This window comes from Bos javanicus, chromosome 8 (genome assembly GCF_032452875.1).
Source record: "Bos javanicus breed banteng chromosome 8, ARS-OSU_banteng_1.0, whole genome shotgun sequence".
NCBI lineage: Eukaryota > Metazoa > Chordata > Mammalia > Artiodactyla > Bovidae > Bos > Bos javanicus.
This window is the reverse complement of record NC_083875.1, coordinates 23,199,198-23,217,017: the sequence shown is the minus strand read 5'-3', so window position 1 is coordinate 23,217,017 and position 17,820 is coordinate 23,199,198. Positions and strand designations below refer to the sequence as shown.

The window sequence follows — 17,820 nt, the reverse complement described above, 5'->3', positions numbered from 1 at the left end:
TTCCACCATTTGGCTGAGCTTTTTTAGATTTAACTTGCACTTTGCCATTTGTCAGCAGAAATGTCACTTATCTTTCTTCACTTTCATGACATTCAGATATATATATATGTATTATTTTTGCCCACAAACACTACTGTTTTGCTTTCTAGGCAAGATCAAATGAGAGACAAAACATCCAGTCTTGAAAATCACAGAAAATGAGGTGAAGCCCCTCTGCCATTCTTTTATTTCCTTTGTATTAACACTAGGATGAAATGGAACGTAAGCCAGGAGGAGAGAGACAAACATTGACCAGCAAATCACTATAGAATTATAAGTTCTTAAATCTTTTATGGTTATTCAAATTTAAAACCAAATAGCATGAATAAGTAAAGAAACAAGGCTATTTCTCCCTGACACAGGCTGGCCTCATGGCTCTGCATTCTCAGCACGAAACAGAGATGGATGCACAAGTCAGCCCAACATTCAGATGTACCACATGAACAACTAAAGGTCACTGGTTTCTGTGATACAAGCTTCTAAGAATATGTAACACCACCTCTGAATTCCCTATAGCCAACTCAGAAATTCTGAGGAAAACAAATGTTCAACAGTTTAAATAAAGGTTTGAATGATAGAAGCTGCAGTGGCAAAATAAAAATTGCCTAAAAGATGTAACTATTGCAATTGGATAATGCCTCCACCTAAGCAGTATTCTTACCTGGAAAATCCCATAGACACAAGAGTCTGGCAGACTACAGTCCATAGGGATGCAAGGAACTGGACATGAATAAGCGACTAACACACACACACATAAAGAAAAACACACTTTAGCTCTTAGCATCTTGGCTGCTGACCCTTGATAACTGAGGACACAGGTCAGAAGAGGAGGTCATTACTGAGAACTCGGGTCCTTCACAGAAACATTCCAGGGAGAGGGTAAGGATCCTGGAAGATGAATGATTTTGCAGAGAAAGAGACAGGCCCCTCCATAGTAGATCCTGAACTTCTCAGGATGAGGTAAGCCTGCCCTCACGAGTGAGTGTCAGAGAGTTTGGGCGAAGGACACTGTCATTCAGACGAATCATGCTATTAGAGGTGAAAACTACCTTGTGAGTGAGGCAGTGTTGGAAATATAATTTATTATCTTGGTTTAGAATCTTCACATTTAAGTGCACAGGAAAGAAACAGGATTCCTGGTTGGGGTATTAGCACAGCCTATCGAGGACTATGCTGCTGCTGCTGCTAAGTTGCTTCAGTCGTGTCCAACTCTGTGCAACCCCATAGACGGCAGCCCACCAGGCTCTGACATCCCTAGGATTCTCCAGGCAAGAACACTGGAGTGGGTTGCCATTTCCTTCTCCAGTACATAAAAGTGAAAAGTGAAAAGTGAAAGTGAAGTCGCTCAGTCGTGTCCGACTGCTAGTGACCCCATGCACTGCAGCCTACCAGGCTCCTCTGTCCACAGGATTTGCCAGGCAAGAGTACTGGAGTGGGTTGCCATTGGACTATAGATCTAGTATAAAAAAATGGTGAAAAGAAACAGTGATGTCTAGTATGTTATTGCTGACTATCAACTTGAAGAAAAGTGCCACAACTTAATGTTGAGAGTTATGTTTTATTTGGTGGGAATTCAGGAGACAGTATTTCAAGTCATCCTGAGAGAAGTGCTCCAAGGAGCTGGGGGGTGGGGGGAGAGGGGGAGTCAGGTTGTATAGAAGGTTGCAGTACGGGCAGGTAGTCTGAACCTCAAAAGTATTTTTGTGAAGTAGAAAAAACCAGATATCTCAAGTAAAGGTATTTAGCACTTTGCTATGTATAGGAAGATGCAAGAGTCTGTGCTCACTGAAATCATTCTTTTCATGCATCTCACCTATCCTGGGGCCATGCCCCTTGCATTTTTCACATCCTGAGTTCCCTTGGGCTCACCTTAGGGAGTGGCTCCAATCTGATAGCTGTCAGACCAGGGGTATATTCCTCCTTCCTGAGCACCCTGGAGGGCTGGAAACTGATGACTTTGTCATCCTGGTTTACTGATATGGCAGGAAACACTCCATTTCTTACCTGTGGTCCCAGTGAAATGTAACCTCAGGAACCTGAATGAATGTCCTCAAAAGAGCAGAAACAACTGATTAGCTCATGCACTCATAATTACAAGCCTCTGTTCTGATTAAAACAGTAAACAAAATACAGAAATCTAGAGGGGCTGAGGGACTCTGACCTCCTATGTATAAGGTAAGGAGAGAAAAATGCAGTACAGAGTCCAGGAAAAATTTTCTTCTTGACACAAAGAAAAGGAATCTTTATATGTATTAAAATGTGTACATAAGTATGTACATGTGTATAAGTCTTTACATCCCTTCATAACCTCAGCCTTTAACTAGTTTCTTATTTATTTGATATCCATTTGGAGTGACAAATCCAAAGTTTAGTGGGAAAACAAAACACTTATTGTTAAAACTATAAGAATAGATTCATTAAATTTTCTGGGTCAAATAGAAAATGTCTAAATGAAAACACAAAATGGATGTGAGAGAGAAAATTCATGACACTGAGTCCTGTCTTCCCTACTTAAAGCCTTGCTTTAGATTTATTATTCCCTTTTAATAATAACTGCACTCGCATCCCTTCCACATTGTATCACTGTAAAATAGAACATAGCCACAAATAAAGGGCTTTATTTCAGAGAAGACAACTATTGCCAACGAATAGCCTGGGGTGTTCCTATTTGGGTAGAATTGAGAACTATTAAGGTAATCCAATTTTAATTCAGGAATTAACAAGGATGTGTCCATGAGTGTGTGCATGCATGTGTGCATGGGTATGCCTGCGTGTGTGCCCGTGTGTTTGCCCAGTGAGTGGGGAAGGGCTTCAATTTAGCCTAGTCTATCAAATCTCTGCCTCAATTTACAGGCTTGTCTTTAGTTTGCTTCTCTCCAAATGACAAATGAGAGGGCGCTCTAATTCATTTCTTAAATAAGTTTTGTTCCATTTCTTTCTTCCTTCAACACTTTGGGGTCCCTTTTGGGGGCAAGAATACATGTACAATTTTTGGTCTCACCTGGCCATCTTTGTGGAGGCTTCCCAGGTGACATCAGTGGTAAAGAACTCGCCTGCCAATCCAGGAGACATGAGTCCATGGTTTAACCCCTGGGTCAGGAAGATAACTGGAGGAGGAAATAGCAACCCACTCAGGTATTCTTGCCTGGAGAATCCCATGGACAGGGGAGCCTGTCCATAGGGTCACAAAGAGTCAGACATGACTGAAGCAACTTAGCACGTGCACATGACTGTCTTTGAGACTGTTTGACAACTTTCAAATATTATGATTCCTTCCATTTTTTCGTTGATCTTTCTTCAACTTACACTTGCCATACTGTCAGCAAAAAAGACATTTGCCTATATTCTCTTTCATGACATTCAAAATTATTTTTGTTTTATTTTTGTCCACAAACAACTATCAAGTTTTGCTTTCCAGGAGAGTTGAAGTGAAAAACAAAACAATCTCTAGTGTTGAAAATTACAGAAAATATGGTGAGGCCCCTCTGCCATTCTTTTCCTTCCTTTTGTATTAACCCTAGGATGAAATGTTTAGGAATGCAGTAGGAGAGACAAACTAACCAGGAAATCAATATGCAAAAAATAAGTTCTTAAATGTTTTCTTGCTGTTCTTTAAATATAAAACAAAACATCATGAGTAAGTAAAGAAACAAGGCTATTTCTCCCTGACACAGCCTGGCCTCACTGCTCTGCATTCTGAGCACAAGACAGAGATGCATCGAAAAGTCAGCCCAACAGAAGGAGGTAGACTGAATGAACAACTGAAGGGCACTGAGTTCTGTGACAGAAGCTTTCAATACTACATAATACCATCAATTAATTCCATATAGCCAACTCAGAAATCCTGAGCAAAACAAATCTTGAACTCTTTAAATAAAAGAATTGAACGATAAAAGCTATAGTGGCAAAATAAAAATTGTCTACCAAAGGTGTAACAATTGCCATTGGATAATGCCTCCACCTACTTAGATCTCCACACTTTAGGTCTCAGCATCTGAGGGGTGCTGACACTTGATACCTGGGGACACGGAGCAGAAGAAAAGGAGGTCATCACTGAGAACTCCCCTCCTTCACACAAACATGCACTGGGAGAGGGTGGGGATCCTGGAAGATGAATGATTTTGCAAACAAAGAGACAAGTCCTTCCACAGTAGAATTCTGAAGTTCTCAGGATGTGGTTAGCCAGCCCTCACGGGTGAGGCCCAGAGAGGTTGGGTTGAGGACACTGTCATTCCAGAGGAAAAGTGCTACTGGAGGTGATAACCACCTTGTGAGTGAGGTGGTGCTGGAAAGACAATTAATTATCTTGGAATTAGAATCTTCAGACCTACATGCACCAGAAAAGAAGCAGGGTTCCTGGTGGGGATATTGGCACAGCCTGTGCAAGACTATAAAAGTGAAAGGGAAGTCTCTCAGTCATGTCTGACTCTTTGCAATCCCAAGGACTGTAGCCTACTAGGTTCCTCCGTACATGGGCTTTTCTAGGCAAGAATACTAGAGTAGGTTGACATTTCTTTCTCCAATAGATCTACCATAAAAAGCAGGTTGAAAGAAACCATCATGTCTTGTTTATTGTTCCTGACTGTTGATCTGGAGCCTATTATACACAGTGAAGTAAGTCAGAAAGAAAAACACCAATACAATATATTAATGCATATATATGGAATTTAGAAACACGGTAACGATGACCCTATATGTGAGACAGCAAAAGAGACACAGATGAAAAGAACAGAATTTTGGACTCCGTGTGAGAAGGTGAGGGTGGGATAATTTGAGAGAATAGCATTGAAATATGTAATTTACCATATGTGAAGTAGATCACCAGTCCAGGTGCAATGAATGGGACACAGCGCTCAGGGCTGGTGCGCTGGGACCACACTCAGGGATGGGACAGGGAGGGAGGCGGGAGGGGAATTCAGGATGGGGGACACATGTACATCCATGGGTGATTCATGTCAATGTATGAAAAAAACCACCACAATATTGTAAAGTAATTAGCTTCCAATTAAATAAGTTAATTTAAAAAATAAAGAAATAGTGACAACCTAAAAGTTGACAGTTATGCTTTATTTAGTGGGAATTCAGAAAACAGTATCTCAAGTCACCCTGAGGGAATTGCTCCAAGGAGCTGAGGGGAAGAGACAGGTTATATAGGGGTTTGCAAGAAAGGGGAGGTAGTCTGAACATCAAAGTAGTTTTGTGAATTAAAGAAAACCAGCTATCTCAAGTTAAGGAATTTAGCACTTTTCCTTTGTATGGGAGGAGGCAAGTGTCTGGGCTCACTGAAAACATTCCTTTCCTGAATCTCAGCTCTCCTGGGGCATCTTTCCTTGCATTTTCTTGCATCTTGCATTTTTTCACTTCCTGCGTTGCCTTGGGCTCACCTTAGGGAGTAGCTGCAATTTGGTAGCTGTCAGCCCACAGGTGTATTCCCCCTTCCTGAGTGCCCTGGAGGGCTGGAAACTCTTGAGGACTGTGTCATCCTAGTTTACTGATATGGCAGGAGATATTCCACTCCTCAAGATCTTGTGGCCCCAGTGAAACGTAATCTCAGGAACCTGAATGAATGTTCTCAAAAGAACAGAACAACTGAGTAGTTCATTCACTCTTAATTACAAGCCTCTGCTCTGTGAAACAGAAAATAAACTACAGAAACCAATATGGCCTGAGTGACTCTGAATTCCTATGAGTAAGATAAGGGGGGGAAAATGCACTTAAGAATCAAGGAAAAATTTTGTTTTGACATAGCATGAACAAAAGGAATGTTTATATATATTATACTTAAATGTATACATAAGTATGTATACCTCTATAAGTCTTTACATACTTACATAATTTCAGCCTTTCTTTAATTTCTCATTTAACTGATATACATTTGCTTTGACAAATCCAAACTTTATTGGGAAAATTAACCTTCTACCATAAAAATTAAGAGTTTAGATTTTCTAGGTCAAATAGAAAATATTCTAAATGAAAACACACAGGGCAAGTGAGACAGAAATTTAAGACAATGAGTACTGTCTTCCCTACTTAAAAGCCTTGCTTAGAAAGATTATCATCAGACACCCTACCTCCAAGGTTCCACCAGACGCCATCTCAGCCAGCTGAGCAGCAGCCTCATCTTCCCCATGGATTTCGTGCTCTCTCTACTGATGGCCCTGGTGCTGGTCAGCTACAGCCCGGGAGGATCTCTGGGCTGTGATCTGTCTCAGAACCACGTGCTTGTTGGCAGGCAGAACCTCAGCCTCCTGGCCCGAATGAGCAGACTCTCCCCTCACTCCTGTCTGTAGGACAGAAAAGGCTTCGGTTTTCCCCAGCAGATGGTGGAGGGTGACCAGCTCCAGGAGGCCCAGGCCATTTCTGTGCTCCACGAGATGCTCCAGCAGAGCTTCAACCTCTTCCACACAGAGTGCTCATCTGCTGCCTGGAACACCACCCTCCTGGAGCAGCTCCGCTTGGACTCCAACAGCAACTGGACGACCTCGACGCCTGCTTGGGTCAGGTGGTGGCACAGGAAGACTACTCTGCCCTGGGAAGGATAAGCCTCACTCTGCCCTTGAAGAGGTACTTCCACGGAATCCATGTCTACCTGAAAGAGAAAGAATACAGTGACTGTGCCTGGGAAATCATCAAGAGTGGAGATGATGGAGCCCTCTCTTCATCAAGCAGCTTGTAAAAGAGGTTAAGAAAGATGGATGGAGATCTCAACTCTGCTTGAGATGACTCTCACCGACAAAGATGCAACATCACCCTCGTACACTCACCTGTGTTCATTTCAGTCGACTGATTTCTGCTTTAGCAACCAAATTCATTGTATTACTTTAGCCGATACTTTGTCAGTAGTAATAAAAAGTAGATATAAAAGTATTTAGCTGTAGGGGCATGAGTCCTAAAGTCATGCCGGCCCTGATGTTATCTTTGCTGATTTACTTATTCCTTCCTGCACCTAATATACTTAAAATATTTCTAAAATTACAATTCCTCTATACATCATATTAAAATTTCTAAAACATGTTTACCATTTCATGTTATTAATTTGGTACTTTGTTCTATTTATTAAATTCTTATGAAAGAAAATGAGTTTCTTTTTTTTTTTTTTGAAAATGAGTTTCTTTACTCAAAAATTAAATCCAAACCTCCATTTAACATTTTATCAAACAATGCATGGTTACATTTTTTTATTCAGTCATTCCATTCATATTATACATATATATTGAGTCCCTAAGTGAAAAACTGTGTAATTCTCACCAAGGAATACAAGTGAATAAAGCAAATGTAGTTCCTACTGCATGGAAACTCTCAGTCTTACAGAGAAGAGGACATAAAAACAGTATTATTTTATTTCAATTATACTAAAGACTGCAAAGAGAAGTAAAGGAAAGAATGTTCTCACATGGGAAGCATTAGGTACATATGATACTGGAATGACAAATAATATTATATATCTTTCTAAGCTGCCTGCAGGGCTTCCCTGATAGCTCAGCTGGTAAAGAATCTACCTGCAGAGCAGGAGACCCTGGTTTGATTACTGGGTCAGAAGATGGCTTGAGGAAGGGATAGGCTACCTACCCACTCCTGTTTTCTTGGGCGTCCCTGGTGGTTCAGTCGCTAAAGAATCTGCCTGCAATGTAGGAGACCTAGGTTGGGATGATCCCCTGGAAGAGGGCTGGGCTACCCACTACAGTATTCTAGTCTGGAGAAACCCCATGGACAGAGGAGCCTGGAGGGCTATAGCCCATGGGGTCCCAAAGAGGCCACCAAAACGAACCACACAGTACAGAAAGTCAATTAATTCTCTTTACTTAGTTTCAAGTCACCAAAATCTGGGGAGACTATTTTAGATAGGTGTTACCTAAAACATAATTATTTCTATAGAGTTTACCTAAAAGCTCTTTTTTCCCCTTACTTAAGAGATCAGAGAACATTAAAGTTCCAGAGAGCCAGGTAGAACACTTACATGGCAAAGGCACAATAGAAATACCAATTCCTTCCAGAAAGCTGGCTTGACCAATTATAAAAGGCTCACTTTGATACAGTAGCAGAGCTAGCAGAGGCCATTGTTCTCCAGACCTCTGGGCAGCCCCCATTCAACGAGGACAGCCACCCAAAGGCCCCACATCCTAGTGGACAGCCACCCAGGGATTTCCCTGTTGCTTCTGGGATTCCCCCAACAATTCTTGGGCACCATATGGTAGTGGATGGCCACCTCAGGAGTACCTTACAGCTTGGGGATTGCAGCCAGCAACTTTTGGGCCCCCTCGGTTAGTGGACAGCCACCTCAGGATCACCCAGCAACTTTTGGGCCCCACGTGCTACTGGATGCCCCTAATAACTTTCCTTTCCCCATCCTGTCTCTGGGCACTCACAGGAGTTTCTGCCTTCTCCTGGCTGCCACCGATTGTTGGGTTGTACCCTGCAGGCTTACAAGACTTATGTTTGCCCAGCTTTGAGACCAAAGGAAGAATCTGCCATCAAGAACAGAGGCAGGGATGGTTTAATGGATGGGAGGCACTTACATGTGCTGCCCCAGGACATGAAGCAAGGTGCTGGAGCAACACCCCACCATGTGTGGTGCACTGGGGGTGGGAAGTATTAATACATGGTGACAGGCTTCATTCTGAGAGCAATGGAGGGGTGGGGAGTAGAGGGTGGGGAAGTGGGGAATGGGGAAGGAGGGAGAGGCACATGTGGGAGGAGAGTGCTGGTCCTAGGGGTGAGATCAGTTGGGCCCATTAGTTATCATGGAAACCAGTAGAGGGACACGTCCCTAACCACCCCTTTGACAAAAGAGATCAAATCTGGGGACTGGGACAAGTGCAGAGAAAAGCCAGTCATGTGCATAGGGTGTACTAGTGGGGCACGGGATGTACAGATAGTAAGAGAACAGACATCCTGAGTGGCCTGACCATACATAATTTATTGCGAAAAATCACCCGTGATCATCCGGGCCTTCAGAGTTTTTTGCTGGTAAAGGTTTGAACTATCCTGAGAATTACTGCAGTGTGGCACAAAGACAGTGAGTGTGCAAGGGCTTTTGAAAATGGCATTGATAGACTTGCCTGACATGGGGTTGTCACAAACCTTCAATGTGTAAAAAATGCAATTATCTGGGAAATGGGATAAAACAAAGGATGCCGCTACTTCCTCACAATGTGGCAATTCCCAGTATGCTCTCCAGATTCACTGGGTCCTTCCCCTGCACCAGCCATTCATACAGCTCTTTCCTGTTTCTTTGTGCTTCTGGCTACCGATTTCCCCTTAAGAGTGCAAAGCATAGTATCACAGTCGTGCCCACTCTTTGCCACCCCATGAACCATAGCCCACCAGGCTCCTCTGTCCATGGGATTCTCCAGGCAGAATACTGGAGTGGATTGCCATTTCCTTCTCCAGGGGATCTTCCCCACCCAGGGATCAAACCTGGGTCTCTCACATTGAAGGCAGATTCTTTACTGTCTGAGCCGCAAGGGAAGCCCTGACAGTGCAAAGCCACCACTTAAAAGTTTGAGTCAAAGTTCTAGGCTTTTCAGAAACTCTTATGTAACAGGTTATTGTTTTTCTTGAGATGAATACTTTTGGGAATGAGAGAATGTCCTTGTTACAATACTGTAACAACAGCCTTGGCCAAAATGGACTAGAAAGCAGGATCCCTTTTCCTCTTGAGGCTACTAAAAATAATTACGGGGGAAGCGTGCCACCTACCGGCTCAGATGGACTAGGACACTGATCAAGTCTAGAACAGGCTTCTTGCTCTTCTAGGCAGAAGTCTGCCTTCTTATTAGCATTTTCTTCAGAACTAGGGGAAGATTATTTTTTCTGGAAATAACTGAACCAATAACTTGAAAAAGCCTGCTTCCTTAGCTTTCATATTGTAGAGAGGAAAATACTCCCAGCTTTAGGCAGGACATGTCTTGGCCTAAGGAAGCTGCGTGCAGAGAAAGGTCAGGACGTGTTTCTCACTTCCAGGCTGCTCATCTGGCCAAGGTTACACATTCGTCATTTGCTTTACCTACTTTAACACCCTTGGAGCCTTCACCATGGCATTCTAGGTAGGGAAATGCAAGGGGAATCAGAGGAAATAGCTCCTGTTTGAAGGCGCACTAACTCATTCCTAAACAGTACATTGTTCTTTGCTTGACTTCTGGAGAAAACTCTCAATGTCCCTTTGAATAATAATTGCACTTGCATCCACCTTCCACCTTCCACCTTGACTCAGTAGTAAGAGAGAACACAGACACCAATGAGGCTATTTCAGAAAATACAATCGTTGGCAACCAATAACCTGGGGTGCAGCTACTTGGGTAGAATTGAGAACTAGTAAGGTAATGAACTACAGTAATTGAGGAAGTAAACCAGGAAGAGAGAGCGAGAGTGTGAGTGTGTGTGTGTGTGTGTGTGTGCGTGTGTGTGTGTGTGTGTACTGATCAAGTAGCAGGGAATGGCTTCAATATAGACTAGATCTCTCAAATCTCTGCTTCAGGTTACAGACTGCATCTTTACATTGCTTCTCTCCAATTAAGGGATGGGAGAGCTGATAGCTTATGGTGAACAATGTCGGATTCCTGATCTCCGAAGATTTAGCTCCGGAAGCAGCGACCATGCTGATCACTCAAGAGCTTTTGTATAGCAGAGTTTTATTAAAGTATAAAAAGAGAGAAAGCTTCTGACATAGACATCAGAAGGGGGATGGAGAGTGCCCCACTCCCTAGCCTTAGCGAGGGAGCTATATACTTTTTTAATTGCTTATTACAATAAATCAAAAGAATGTCTCAAAGTTTAAAGATCTTACTAGACAAACTCCCACCAAATATATTTTAAGATAATGAGATTAGAACTAACAATAGAAAGATCTTACCAGACCCACTCCAATAACATACATCTTAAGATAAATCACAAGGTTCTAGTTACAGAGAAACATATCCTAGAGAAAGATACACTGTTCTATTGACTAAGACACAGCAATATAGAAAAAAAGTTTGTTCTTTTCTCCTCCTTGAGAACTCCAGAACCCTATCTCCACCTGGAGAGCCCCAAACCGCTCTCTCGTCCTTGGGGACCCCAGACTTCTTATCAATCTGCCTGGGAATTCACACGTTCAGAGACCTTTAATTTCTAGGTGAAACACATGTCAGTTGCTCATTTGAGTATGACTCTTTTGCAACTCCGTGGACTATACAAAGGGAAAGTTTTTTCTCAAGGCAAGAATATTGAGGTGGTTTGCCACTCCTTCTCCAGTGGACCACATTTCGTCACTTATGACCAACCTAGACAGCATTTCAAACAGCAGGGAGATTACTTTGGCAACAAAAGTCTGTCTAGTCAAGGCTATGGTTTTTCCAGAGGTCAAGTATGGATGTGATAGTTAGACCATAAAGAAAGCTGAGTGCCAAAGAATTGATGCTTTTGAACTGGGCTATTGGAGAAAACTCTTGAGAGTCCCTTGGACTGCAAGGAGATTCAGCCAGTTTAACCTAAAGAAATCAATCCTGAATATTCATTGGAAGGACTGATGCTGAAGCTGAAACTCCAATACTTTGGCCACCTGATGCGAAGAACTGACTCCTTGGAAAAGATCCTGATGCTGGGAAAGATTGAAGGCGGGAGGAGAAGGGGATGACAGAGGATGAGATAGTTGGATGGCATCACCGATTCCATGGACATGAGTTTGAGTCAATTCTTGGAGTTGGTGACGGACAGGGAGGCCTGGTGTGCTGCAGTCCATGGGGTCGCAGTGAGTCAGACACGACTGAGTGACTGAACCGAAAAGGACTGTACCCGCTAAGCTCTTCCTTTCATGGAATTCTTCAGACAAGAAAACTGGAGCGGATTGTCATTTCCTTCTCCTGTATGTTAAGTAACTTTTGTTCTTTTTTTTTTTTTTTTCTTTCTTCAACACTCTGGGGACAATTTTCGGGCAAGACTACGTGGATAATTTTTGGACTCATCTGGCTGTCTTTGTGGGGGCTCCCCAGGTGGCACTGGTGCTAAAGAACTCACCTGCCACTGCAAGAGACATAAGAGACCTGGGTTTGATCCCTGGGTCATGAAGATCCTCTGGAGGAGGAAATGGCAACCCACTCCAGTACTCTTGCATGAAGAATCCCATGGACGGGGGAGGCTGTCCACTGGGTCTCAAAGAGTCAGACATGACTGAAGCAACTCAGCACGCACAGATGCCTGTCTTGTGACTGTTTAACATCCTTCAAATCCCATGATTCTTCCACTGTTTGGCTGAGCTTTTTTAGATTTAACTTACATGTTGCTATTTTGTCAGCTGAAAAGTCACTTCTCTTTTTTCACTTCCATGACAGATATACATATGTTTTATGTTCAGATATACGAATGTTTTATTTTCTCCACAAACAACTATCGTTTTGCTTTCTAAGTAAGTTGAAAGGAGAAACAAAATATCTCAAGTCTTGAAGATCACAGAAAATGAGGTGAAGCCCCTCTGCCATTCTTTTATTTCCCTTTGTATTAACCCGAGGATGAAATGGAACGCAACCCAGGAGGAGAGAAGCAAACACCGACCAGCAAATCACTATGTAAAATATAAGTCCTAAATCTTTTGCTGTTATTTAAATTTAAAATGAAACATCATGAGTTTGTAAAGAAACAACGCTATTTCTCCCTGACACAGCCTGGGCCTCATGGGTTTGCATTCTGAGCATGAGACAGAGATGGATAGACAAGTCAGCCCAACAGATGGATGTACCGCATGAACAAGTAAAGGTCACTTTTTTCCATCACTTTTATGCTTCTATTAATACATAACACCATCACTGAATTCCCTATAGCCAACTCAGAAATTCTGAGATAAACAAATGTTCAACACTTTAAGTAAAAGAGTTGAGCGATAAAAGCTGTACTGGCAAAATAAAAATTGTCTACTAAAGGTGTAACTATGGCAATTGGATCATGCCTCCACCTACATAGACAGAAACACACTTTATCTCTCAGTATCGGAGGGCTGCTGACCCTTGATACCTGGGGACACAGGTCAGAAGAGGTCATCACTGAGAACTCCGGTCCTTCACAGGAACACTCTAGGGAGAGAGTAGGGACCCTGGAAAATGAATGATTTTGCAAACAAAGAGACAAGCCCCCTCCACAGTAGAATTCTGAAGTTCAGGATGTGGTAAGCCTGCCCACACGAGTGAGTCCCAGAGAGTTTGGGCTGAGGACACTGTCATTCCAGATGAAAAGTGCTATTAGAGGTGAAAACTATACCTTGTGAGTGAGGCAGAGTTGGAAATACAATTATCTTTGTTTAGAATCTTCACATTTAAGTGCACTAGAAAGAACTAGGATTCCTGGTGGGGGTAGTGACACAGTCTGTAGAGGACTATAGATCTACCATAAAAAAAAAGGTGGAAAGAAACAGAGATGTCTAGTATATTATTCCTGACTGTCAACTTGAAGAAAAAAGTCACAACCTAAAAGTTGAGAGTTACGTTTTATTTGGTAGGAATTCAGGGGACAGTATTTCAAGTCACACAGAGAGAAGTGCTCCAAAGAACTGGGGGTAGAGGCCAGGTTATATAGAAGTTTGCAAGAATGGGCAGGTAGTTTGAACCTCAAAGGTATTTTTGTGAAGTAGAGAAAACCAGATATCTCAAGGTAAGGAATTTAGCACTTTGCTCTGTATGTGAAGATACAAGAGTCTGAGTTCACTGAAATCATTCTGTTCATGCATCTCACCTATCCTGGGGCCATGAGCCTTCCATTTTTCACATCTTGAGTTCCCTTGGGTTCATCTTAGGGAGTGGCTCCAATCTGATAGCTGTCAGACCAGGGGTATATTCCTCCTTCCTGAGCACCATGCTAAGTCACTTTAGTCGTGTCTGACTCTGTGTGACCCCATAGACAGCAGCCCACCAGGCTCCTCCGTCCCTGAGATTCTCCAGGCACAAACACTGAAGTGGGTTGCCATTTCCATCTCCAAGGCATGAAAGTGAAAGGGGAAAGTGACATCGCTCAGTTGTGTCCGACTCCTAGTGACCCCATGGGCTGCAGCCCACCAGGCTCCTCCATCCCTGGGATTTTCCAGGCAAGAGTACTGGAGTGGGTTGCCAGTGCGGCTGGAAACTCTGATGACTGTGTCATCCTGGTTTACTGATATGGCGGGAAACATCCCATTCCTCATGACCTGTGGTCCCATGAAATGAAACCTCAGGAACCTGAATGAATGTTCTCAAAAGAACAGAAACACCCGATTAGCTCATGCACTAATACTCACAAGCCTCTGCTCTGATTAAAACAGAAACCAAAATACAGAAACCTATAGGGGCTGAGGGACTCTGACCTCCTATGTACAAGGTAAGGAGAGAAAAAATGCAGTTCAGAGTCAAGGAAAAATTTTGTTCCTGACACAAAGAAAAGGAATCTTTACATATTTTAAAACGTGTACATAAGTATGTACATGTGTATACGTCTTTACATCCCTAGATAATGTCAGCCTTTATTTAGTTTCTCATGTATATGATATCCATTTGGAGTGACAAATCCAAGGTTTAAGGGGAAAACTGAACTTCTATTGTAAAAATTAAAACTATAGATTCATTACATTTTCTGGGTCAAATAGAAAATGTCTAAATGAAAACAAAATGGACGTGAGAAAACATTTTCAGAAAACTTCTGAAAATGAGTACTGTCTTCCCTATTGAAAGCCTTGCTTTAAGTTTACTATTCCCTTTGAATAATAACTGCACTTGCATCCCTTCCATTATCCTCGGGAGTAAGAGAGAACACAGACACAAATAAAGGGATTTCAGAGAACACAACTGTTGCCAACCAATAGCCTGGGATGTGTCTATTTAGGCAGAATTGAGAACTATTAAAGAAATCTAATTGTAATTCAGGAATTAACCACGATGTGTATGTGCGTGTGTGTGCGTGTGTGTGTGTGTGTGTGTGTGTGTGTGTGCGTTTGCTTAGACAGTGGGGAAGGGCTTCAGTTTAGCCTAGATCTATCAAATCTCTGCCTCAATTTACAGACTTGTCTTTACATTGCTTCTCTCCAACTGACAAATGAGAGGGCTCTCTAATTCATATGTGAAAGAAGTTTTGTTCCTTTTCTTCTTCCTTCAGCATTTGGGGCCCCTTTTGGGGGCACGACTACATGTACAATTTTTGGTCTCACCTGGCCATCTTTGTGGAGGCTTCCCAAGTGACACCAGTGGTAAAGAACCTGCCTGCCAATCCAGGAGACATAAAGACCAGGGTTTGATGCCTGGGTCAGGAAGATTCCCTGGAAGAGGAAATGGTAACCCACTCCAGTATTCTTGCCTGGAGAATCCCATGGGCAGACAGACGTGACAGAAGTGACTTAGCACGTGCAAATGGCTGTCTTTGAGACTGTTGGACAACTTTCAAATATTATGATTCCTTCCATTTTTTGGTTGACCTTCTTTAGATTTAACTTACACTTTGCCATAGCGTCAGCAAAAGAGGCATTTGTCTATATTCTCTTTCATGGACTTCAAAGTTATATTTGTTTTATTTTTGTCCACAAACAGCCATCAAGTTTTGTCTTTCAGGAAAGTTGACATGAGAAACAAAAAATCTCTCGTCTTAAAAATCACAGAAAATATGGTGACGCCCTCTGCCATTCTTTTCCTTCCTTTTTCATTAACCCTAGGATGAAATGTAAAGGAACACAGCAGGAGAGAGACAAACTGGCCAGTAAATCAATATGCAGAAAACAAGTTCTTAAATTTTTTTTGCTGTTCTTTAAATTTAAAACAAAACATCAAGAATAAGTATAGAAACAAGGCTATGTCTCCCTGACACAGCCTGGGCCTCACTGCTCTGCATTCTGAGCACAAGACAGAGATGGATCAACAAGACAGCCCAACAGAAAGATGTAGACTGAATGAACAACTGAAGGGCACTGATTTCTGTGACAGAAGCTTTTGATATTACATTACATCATCACTGAATTCCCTATACCCGACGCAGAAATTCTGAGCAAAACAAATCTTGAACACTTTAAGTAAAAGAATTGAGCGATAAAAGCTGTAGTGGCAAAATAAAAATTGTCTACCAAAGGTGTAACAATTGCCATTGGATAATGCCTCCACGTACTTAGCTCTCCGCACTTTATCTCTCAGCATTTGAGGGCTGCTGACACTTGATACCTGGGGACATGGATCAGGAGAAGAGGAGGTCATCACTGAGAACTCCCCTCCTTCACACAAACACTGCACAGGAGAGGGTGGGGATGCTGGAAGATGAATGATTTTGCAAACAAAAGACAAGTCTCTCCACAGTAGAATTCTGAAGTTCTCAGGATGCAGTTAGCCTGCCCTCATGGGTGAGACCCAGAGAGTTTGGTTGAGGACACTGTCATTCCAGAGGAAAAGTGCTACTAGAGGTGATAACCACCTTGTGAGTGAGGTGGTGCTGGAAAGACAATTATTTACCTTGGAATTAGAATCTTCACACCTACATGCACCAGAAAAGAAGCAGGATTACTGGTGGGGATATTGGCACAGCCAGTGCAAGACTATAAAAGTGAAAGTGAAGTCTCTCAGTCATGTCCGACTCTTTGCAACTCCAAGGACTGTAGCCTACTAGGTTCCTCCGTACATGGGCTTTTCTAGGCAAGAATACTAGAGTGGGTTGCCATTTTCTTCTCCAATAGGTCTACCATAAAAAGCAGGTTGAAAGAAACCGTCATGTCTTGTATATTGTTTCTGACTGTTGATCTGGAGCCTATTATACACAGTGAAGTAAGTCAGAAAGAAAACAGCAAAAGAGACATAGATGCAAGGAACAGAATTTTGGACTCCATGTGAGAAGGTGAGGGTGGGATGATTTGAGAGAATAGCATTGAAATATGTACTATACCGTATGTGACGTAGATCGCCAGTCCCGGTGTTATGAATGTGACACGGCGCTCAGGGTTGGTGCGCTGGGACCACACTGAGGGAATGGGACAGGGAGGGTGGCGAGAGGGGTGTTCAGGATGGGGGACACATGTACGCCCATGGGTGATTCATGTCAGTGTATGGCAAAACCCACTACAATATTATAAAGTAAGTAGCCTCCAATTAAAATAAATAAGTTAATTTAAAAAACATAAAGAAATAATGACAACCTAAAAGTTGAAAGTTATGCTTTATTTGATGGGAATTCGGCAGGCAGTATATCAATTCATCCTGAGAGATTGCTCCAAGGAGGAGAAGGGAAGAGTCAGGTTATATAGGAGTTTGCAAGAAAGGGGAGGTAGTCTGAACATCAAAGTAGTTTTGCGAATTAAAGAAAACCAGCTATCTCAAGTTAAGGAATTTAGCACTTTTCCTTTGTATGGGAAGAGGCAAGTGTCTGGGCTCACTGAAAACATTCCTTTCCTCAATCTCAGCTCTCCTGGGGCACCTTTCCTTGCATTTTCTTGCATCTTGCATTTTTTCACTTCCTGAGTTGCCTTGGGCTCACCTTAGGGAGTAGCTGCAATTTGGTAGCTGTTGAAAAGGCAGAGGAACCAGAGATCAAATGGCCAACAATCAAATTCCCATCATGGAAAAAGGAAGAGAGTTCCAGAAAAACAATCTATTTCTGCTTTATTGACTATGACAAAGCCTTTGACTGTGTGGATCACAATAAACTCTAGAATATTCTGAAAGAGATGGGAAACCTAGACCACCTGACCTGCCTCTTTAGAAACCTATATGCAGGTCAGGAAGCAACAGTTAGAACTGGACATGGAACAACAGACTGGTTCCAAATAGGAAAAGGAGTACATCAAGGCTGTATGTTGTCACCCTGCTTATTTATCTTATA

General features: G+C 42.4%; 1 pseudogene; it reads left to right on the top strand.

Annotated features, from left to right (window-relative positions):
- The first annotated feature begins 5,994 nt into the window (after positions 1 to 5,994).
- LOC133252501 (interferon tau-like) lies at positions 5,995 to 6,827 on the top strand (annotated as a pseudogene).
- The last annotated feature ends 10,993 nt before the right edge of the window (positions 6,828 to 17,820 follow it).